The following is an 8,223-nucleotide window of genomic DNA, read 5'->3' as shown; positions in this document are numbered from 1 at the left end:
GGAACCTAATGGCTTTGTGGAACTAATTGCTGGCCTTGGCTCCCTCCTGGGTGGATAGGATGTTGTAGCTTAGGATTTCCTTGGTCTTAAGGGCATATTCATACAACCCTCACCTTGGTCCCTGCAAATTACCCCTTGTTGAAAGCAAGATGGATTAAGTCAGTCTTTCACTGATATGATCATTTGACAGCTATTTTTGTTCCCTCACTGGGACTTGAAGCTGCCAGTACTCATACAGCAGCTTTAACCAAAATTTTCCAATGAGCCCTAAATGACAGCTAACAAGCTGTAGCATTTTTAAATTTGGAAGTATCTTTAATGAGACAAGCCGTCTTACAAAATCAGATGGCTCTTGACATTATAACCACTCAAGGTGGGCACCTGTGCTATAATATAAACTGATTATTGTCTTTTCATACTAGATGAATCATCTAATGTCACCTGCTTAACAAGTCATAGGAAAAAGCAAATCAATGCTATGAATGGCCCAATATCTAGCCTTGGAGAAATACCAAAAGGAGGGTTTGGTTCAGGTGAAAGATAGTTAAAGTCTTTGCTATGACATTACAATTGATTCTTGCAATATGACTACCGTTTGTACATTCTACCAGTTATCAATGCTCTGTATCTTTCGCTGCTGTTATGCTATTATGACACTCTCCACAGGAATTATGATAGCTCAATGTCTGGAGATGTTTAACCACTTCTATAAGATTTCTCCTAATGAAGATCCACTATTTTGAACACAGCCCAAGATTCACTTCCTAGAATGCTTCTTGTTGCTCAAGTGTGGCTATAAACTCTCTGAAGGCATACTTCTCACACAATCACCTCTTTCCCTCCTTTGTGGAACATGACTCCCTGGGAATGAGCCTTCCCAGCACTGAAGGAGTCCATGCCGATGCCAAATAACCAAATGATTGATCATCAACACTTTCCAAAGAAAGACCTCAATAAAAAGGGGGACATGTGAAAAGAAAATCAAATTGGAGTTGGTATTGTTAAGAGAGATCTCTAAATTGGAGCTGGGAGACTACTGAGGAAGTGGGACTTTTGTATATATCAGCCTGGATGGAATCTGAACTTTTGATCACTTATCATCTTGACACAGGCATCCAGAACATCTGCCCAAAGTTCCAGGAGCTGATGATACTTATTGGACCCTCATTCTAAATGACTCATGACAGCCTGTCTCTGAAGGGCAAATCTTTCCTTTTTGTGCCAGAGCCAATCATAATCCTTGCAAGGCAACTTTAATAGCACGGATCTGCCTTTATAAGCCCCTGACTCTTTCTCTTCCCTGGAACACTCTCAGTTTTACCCAAATCTGTGTCTCTGGAATTGTGATTCCTGATGTTGCCAGTAGATGTAACCAGTGTCCAGGTTCTTGTCCCGTTCCAGAAAGAATTTAGAGACAAGATGCAGAGGTTAAGAAGGTAAAGTGAGGATGTACTAGGGACAGATAGTACACTCTCAAGGGGAGAGCAGGCAGGCTCAGGTGAGCAGCTACGTGAGTTTCTTTGGCAAGTTGGTTACATAGAGTATAAAAATGAATGGGTGGAATATTCACTGGGGAGGGAAGAGTTTTTGGGGTCTTATTCCCTGATTTAATCCCAACTCCACCTTCCCAAATGGAGGAGGGATTTTTGTCCTTATTTAGTCTGGATCATAAGTGTCATGTCATTGGTGTATGATGGGTGCTTCTAATCTGCAAGGCTAATTTTATTGGAATGAGGACATAATGAGCAAAAGGTTACATTTGAACACTGGAGATTCCTGTCTTTTTCCACCTTTCTTTGTAGGCCTCCAGGCCACTCATCACCCCAAAAGTTGTGGCCACTTATCAGCCCAGAGATTTCTGCTTTTCTTTCTCTGCCCAGGGGCCCCTAGTGCTTACATGGTGTGTTTTCCTGCATTTGGCCTGTGGCCCTCCTTTCTGCCCAATTCCTGCCCTTTGGCTTGCATCTCCCTTTTTCTGCACATATCTAGCTATTGGCCTGCTTTAACACTAAGGCCCCAAATAAAGCTCTTTGTTCTTTGTGGCCTTGATGCTGATTGTTGTTTGACATCATATGACATCAGAAGTGGGATCCAAAGTGACTCACCTGTACTTCCAGTGCTGCCTTGGATACCGATTATTGTTTGCACTATCGCTAGTCTTCTCAGGGTTTTATTAGGACCCTTCAAGATCTTGTTACATTTACCACAAATCCAGAGATGCTGCTGCTGTTAGTGGTGCCATGTGGGTGGTTGTTATCCTCCCTTCCTTTGGTCTTTGCTCATTTGTGGGCTGTTTTGCCCTGTACAGAACTAAGTCTGTCTAAGGTCTCAAGCCATCCAGTCCTTTCAGGCTATTCTTTATATTGCTTTGTCCACATAGTCCCTAAACATGGAAATAAAACAAATAAACAACAACAAAAAACTATACCTATTTTAGCATACCATTAAAGAGAAAGACCATAGGCCCCAAATAGTGTCACTTATGCTAAAGTGTATGATACCAAACCTAGATTTAATACCTAAGCTAACTACAGTTTCAGCCTTCACCAGAAATGAAATCTTAATCAACCAGTTTGAAATTATCTGATGAGCACCAATGAGGTGATCTTTCTCATGGGCCTTCCACCCCTCAGAGGAAAAAGAAGCCATCTGCATGACAAAACCCTTGCCATTCCCTTCCCCTACAAAAGAAGATGTCCTGGCCTAAAAATAATCCTTTCTTTTCTTTTGCCAATAGCTCTGTTACTGGAGAGCAGGTTCTTATCTCATGGCAGAAAAAATTCAGAGACAGATGCCAAGGTTAAGAAAGTAAAGTGAGGATTTATTAAGTGATAGGACGCTCTCAAGGGGTGAGCAGGCAGACTCAGGCAAGTAGCTGTGCTGAGTTTGGCAAGTTGGTTACATGGGGTGTAAAATAAATGGGCGGAATATTCATTGGGGCAGGAGGGGTTTTGGGTCATATTTCCTGATTTCCATCCCAGCTCCACCCTCCTGAGAGGAGGAGGGATTTTTGTCCTTATTCAGTCTGGATTGGAAGTACAATGGTGTCAGTGCGTGATGGGTATGTCTTATCTGCAAAGCCAATTTTATTGTAATGAGGGCATAATGACAAAAGGTTACATTTGAATGCTTGAGATTCCTGTCTTTCCCCACCTTTGTTTGTCTGCAGCCAGGACACTTGTCAACCCAAAATATATGGTTTCTTATCAGTCCTGAGGTTCCTGCTTTTCTTTTTCTGCCGAAGGACCCCTGTTGTTCACAAGGTGTATGATTTCCTGCCACTTGGCTCGTGCCCCCCTTTCTCTGCTCATATCTAGCTCTCTGCCTGCTCTCACAGTGGTAGTTAAGAAGTTTGCCTTTCTTCTCCTCCTCCCCACTCTGTTCATTCTCTGCCTGTTTGTACATATTTTTATTGAATGCTTGTTGGATTTGGGTGGAGATGTTGCACAACCAAAAATATACAGCTCTCCTTTTTATGATTTTCTTTAGTTTAAAGAGGATGAAAGATGACCATGAACACTTGGGAGGAAGAGAAAGAAGTGGCAGAGAAGACCATGAAACCTAGACCCCCTAAAACCTAGTTCCTCTGCAGAGGTTATGATTAACCTCTCTATCCAAAACGTTATTCCTTTTTTTTGGTCCTGTACCTGTCCTCCTCAAGATTGAGGTGTATCAAAGAAAAGGGAGGATTGAAACCAAGCAGGACCCTGAGACGACCTTGTGAGGCCCTTCCTCATAGCAAAGTACCTCCATGTTCCCATTTCTTATTTGTAGGAAAAAGGCTCCAGCCTCCTAGACCTTCTCTGTGTTCCAAAGGGCAGATTCAAGCAGTTACTAATTAGGGGAGTGAGGGAATGCAGAAAAAAAGCAAGGGTAGTCAAGAAACAATACTGCTGCAATCCAGCAGGGTCCTGGAGGTTGGCAACTTCAGGCTGAGCACAAGCACTTGGACCTCAGACTGGTTGGAACCAGAAGGTAAATGATTGAGATTCCTGGAGCAACACCCTGTTACCTCACCACCAACTAATTAGAAGATAGCCACACATCCTGCAGCCTTCCCCACAAATGTTGCCTGGAAATACTGTTCCCCCAAACAGTTGGTGTTAGAGCAGGCAGACAGCTAGATAAGAGCAGAGAAAGGGGGACACAGGCCAAATGGCAGGAATTGGGCAGAAAGGAGGGGCACAGGCCAAATGCAGGAAACCACACATCATGTAAGCAGCAGAGGTCCCTGGGCAGAGAAAGAAAAGCAGGAACCTTGGGGCTGATAAGGGAATCACACTTTTTGGGGTGATGAGTGGCCTGGAGACTGACAAAGAAAGGTGAGAAAAGGCAGGAATTTCCAATGTCTGAATGTAGCCTTTCGTTCATTATGCCCTCATTTCAATAAAATTAGCCTTACAGATCAGAAGTACCCATCATGCACTGATGCCATGACACTTCAGATCCAGACTAAATAAGGACAAGAATCCCTCCTTCCTTTGGGAAGGTGGAGTTGGGATGATAATCAGGGGCTATGACCCCAAACCCTTCCCTCCCCAGTGAATATTCCACCCATTCACTTTTACACCCTATGTAATTAACTTGTCAAAGAAACTCAGGGCAGCCGCTCACCTGAGCCTGCCCGCTCTCCCCTTGAGACTGTACTATCCATCCTTTAATAAATCCTTGCTTTACTGTTTTTAACCTCTAAGTCTTGTCTCTGAATTCTTTCTGGGACGGGGCAAGAACCTGGAACACCGGTTGCAACTGCTGGCAACAGTTTCTCACCTTTAGAGAACATCAGAATCCCCCAAGGGCCTGTTTAAATGCAACTGCCAGCTCCACCCCTGGGATTCTGACACTGTAGGTCTCTGCTCAGGTCCTGGGAATTTGCATTCTAATTGGTCTCAGGTGATTTTAACTCTCCAGGAAGCAGCCACTATCAGAAATTCAGTTCCCGACTAGCAGACTCTCCTGCAGAGCTTTAAAAATGCAGATCAAGGTGTCAGAATCTGAAGACCTGCAGAATCAAAAAACATTGGTAGCGCGTGTAAGGACAAACATTGAAAATAAGAGGCTTAATTCTCCCTGTTGGAAACAGGAGGATATTCCTCTTCCTCGTTTTTCTCAGACTTGTTACTTTAGGAAACTTCAAATAGTTTGTTCCCTCTTTGAAATGTATATAAAGCCTTTTGAAAACTAAATGGGCCTTTTGGCAGCTTGATGAACCATGAATGCTTTTCTTCTGGACCTGGGAGCCATCTCTTTGAAATGTAAACATGGAGAAAGATAGCGCCGCAATCGCCCAGTTTCTGTGAGATGGTCGGAGCCTTGTTGCAAATTGCAAAACTACCTCTGGTCATAAAGGTATGAGAAGTTGGTTTCTTCACTAGATACAGCTGATGAGCTAACACAGATAGTCATCCCACTTACCATGTGATTCAAGGGTGAACTACGGGTGATCAGTGGTATCATCAAGTCCCCTTACTGGAGGAATTATTTTTTCTCTGAGAACATATCTGTAATGGGTTCTATCTGTATGACTATATTAAGGGAGGGGAGGTGATCTTCCTGTCTCTGCAGACTGCCTGTGATGTATATCGCAGTCTGCTTTTGTTTGTTTCTTTCTTTAAACTTAGTATTTTTTTTTTCCACATTCTGGTTCTGATACAGGAAAAATGCAGGGCACAAAAGGATGGCCTTGTCCCAGGTCCCAGGCAAGTTCCTAAGATGTGCCCTATCAAGTGACAGTCCTCACTTTCATGCAGGAAAGAGTTCAAGAGTGATCCATAGTAAAGGTAGATTTATTCAGAGATACATATTCCTTAGACAAAGTAGAGGTGATCTCAGAACCCAGAGAGACCACGAGGCATGGGCGTGGATGTTTAAAGTAAAAGTAGTCATACACCCCATAGACAGAGTGTGGACATGTCAAAAGGCAAGAGAAAAGGCAAGAGAGAGAGAGCATTCTCCAGTATGTGGGGATTGTTAGTTTTTTATTTTTTTGGCTCTGTAACTTCATATGCTAACAAGTGGGAGGATTATTCCAACTACATTGGGGAAAGAAGCTGGGGTTGCCAGGAACTGGGCCTACCCACTTTTGACCTTTTATGGTAGCCTTGGAACTGTCATGACACTCGTGGGAGTACCATTTGGCATGCTATTGTATCTTAGTGTGTATTGAAGCTCAAGGTCTACTGAGAGTTGAATCTTCCACCATCTTTGTACTAATTGTTGTGTTATTCTTTTAATGGTTGTGCCCTGTCCCCTTCCTTCCTGTCTCAGTTTAACATTTACTCACAAATACAACTGTTTTCTGTCTCTCCAACCTTTGTGGAGAGGTTTTCTGTGTTGGAGATTTTATTTTAATGCTATTTCCCTGGCAGGTGCAAATATTTCTTATCACAGGTCCTAGGTAAGTAACCAGGTAGAACCCACAGCTCTGGGGAAACTTTGTTCCACTGCCTGCAGGGCCATGGGGTCAGTCTGTGAGGGTTCTGCTTGGACCACCAGGTCATGTCTTCTTGTTACCCCAAAAGGGGAGGAAAAAAGACCCCAGTTTTTGTCTTACCTGAAAGAGAATTCAGGGAGATGGAAGCATTGTGTAGCAAAAGACTTTAAAGGTTTTATTTAGCAATGGGAAAGTACACCTCCAAGAATGGAAGGTGGGCTGATCCAAGAACAGACAGCAATGGTCTTTGTTTGCTCCTTCTCTCTTACACCCTCACACAGAGGTGGTCTCTTGATTGATTGACAACTCTGGTCCCTGGAGTGCTTAGTCATGTTTGATCCCTTTGTGCATGTCCTTACCCATGATGCACACAGAAAAACCCATGGTGGGGAGCCTAAACCACAATGCTAATTATATTACAATGAGCATTGGGTCATGCCCAGTTAGGTCCTTGTCATTACTGCACAGTTGCAGCTGTTGGGTTCTAACCAGTTTCTTGCTGGCTCTTATTTAGAGGAATTAAAGCCCCTTTATGCTGGAGGTGGACATGCCATCATCTTCCGGACCATCCTTCCTCTCCTCCACCTTATCTGCTTGGTGCCCCAACTTATCTAACTACCTAACACTCTGATCTGCTTGTGCTAATCCAGGTGCCAGGGCACCAGTTAGCAAACTTATAGTCATCTCTGGACTCTTACACACTGATTTTCCTGACAGCTGCCTCCCAGCATTGATGGTATCAACTGAAATAAATGTGCAGCCTAAAAGTTATGAGTTATGTTTTATTTGGTGGGAGGACTCGAGCCGGGATGACAGCCTCTCAGATCTCTCTGAGGGACTGCTCCAAAGAGCTAGGGGAGGAGCTAGGATATATAGGAGCTTTACAACAAAGACCAGGTAGTTGGAACAATAAAAGATTGCTTGTTATCTAAAGAAAGATAGGCATCTCAAGTTAAAGAATTTAGTGCTTTTCTATGTATGGGAGGAAGCAAACATTTGGGCTCACTGAATTCATTCCTTTGACAAGCACCTAGCCATCTAGGGCCAATATCCTGTCCTTTCTTATTCTGAGTCCGCTCAGAGGGCACCTGCAGAGGCTGGGCTGCAGGCCTGTCCTCATTAGGGGGTGGAGGCAGCTGCTGATGACTTGGGTCCAGCATTCTTTGTTTACTGACATGGTTGCAGTATTTTCATTCACATTGCAGTATTTTGGTTCACAGTGCTCCCCCTTGGTCCTAAATTCGACCAATATTTTGGGAGACATCTCATGACCAATTTTGTCCCACAGTGCTAGGAAGGCTCATTCCTAGTTCAGGTGAAGAATCTGTTGACATGCCACTCAAGGTGTTAGGGTTTTTTTTATCAGGCCCTGTTGATACTAAAAGTTCTCTGGATCACCTGTCTTACTAGTCTATTATGATCCAGGAAATGTTTATCCTTCATTGCTCATTCCCATACCTAGAATCACACTATTACAATTATTTTATGCAGAGTTATAAATTTTATGTATTTCTTTAAGATGTTTAGCCATCATCAATCTTATTGGAGGCCTAGTTACACACTGGGAAATGTAAGAGACAACAATTTTATAAAAAGAAAGGATATCAGTAATACAGCTAGTAATGTTAATAAAGTCAAGAGTAAAGATTTAATAGTCAAGAAGTTACATTTTTGGGTTAAAATTTTGCTTGTGTTTCTGATTGAGCTTGAGTGATCTTTTAAGAAAGTTTATATTTATGGTCAGGCTCAGAGCAGGTATTATTAATTGGCCAGGTGAGGGCTCCCACCTT

This window comes from Camelus dromedarius, chromosome 13, assembly GCF_036321535.1.
Source record: "Camelus dromedarius isolate mCamDro1 chromosome 13, mCamDro1.pat, whole genome shotgun sequence".
NCBI classification, from domain to species: Eukaryota; Metazoa; Chordata; class Mammalia; order Artiodactyla; family Camelidae; genus Camelus; species Camelus dromedarius.
The sequence above is the reverse complement of the archived record's forward strand: the minus strand, read 5'-3'. Positions refer to the sequence as shown.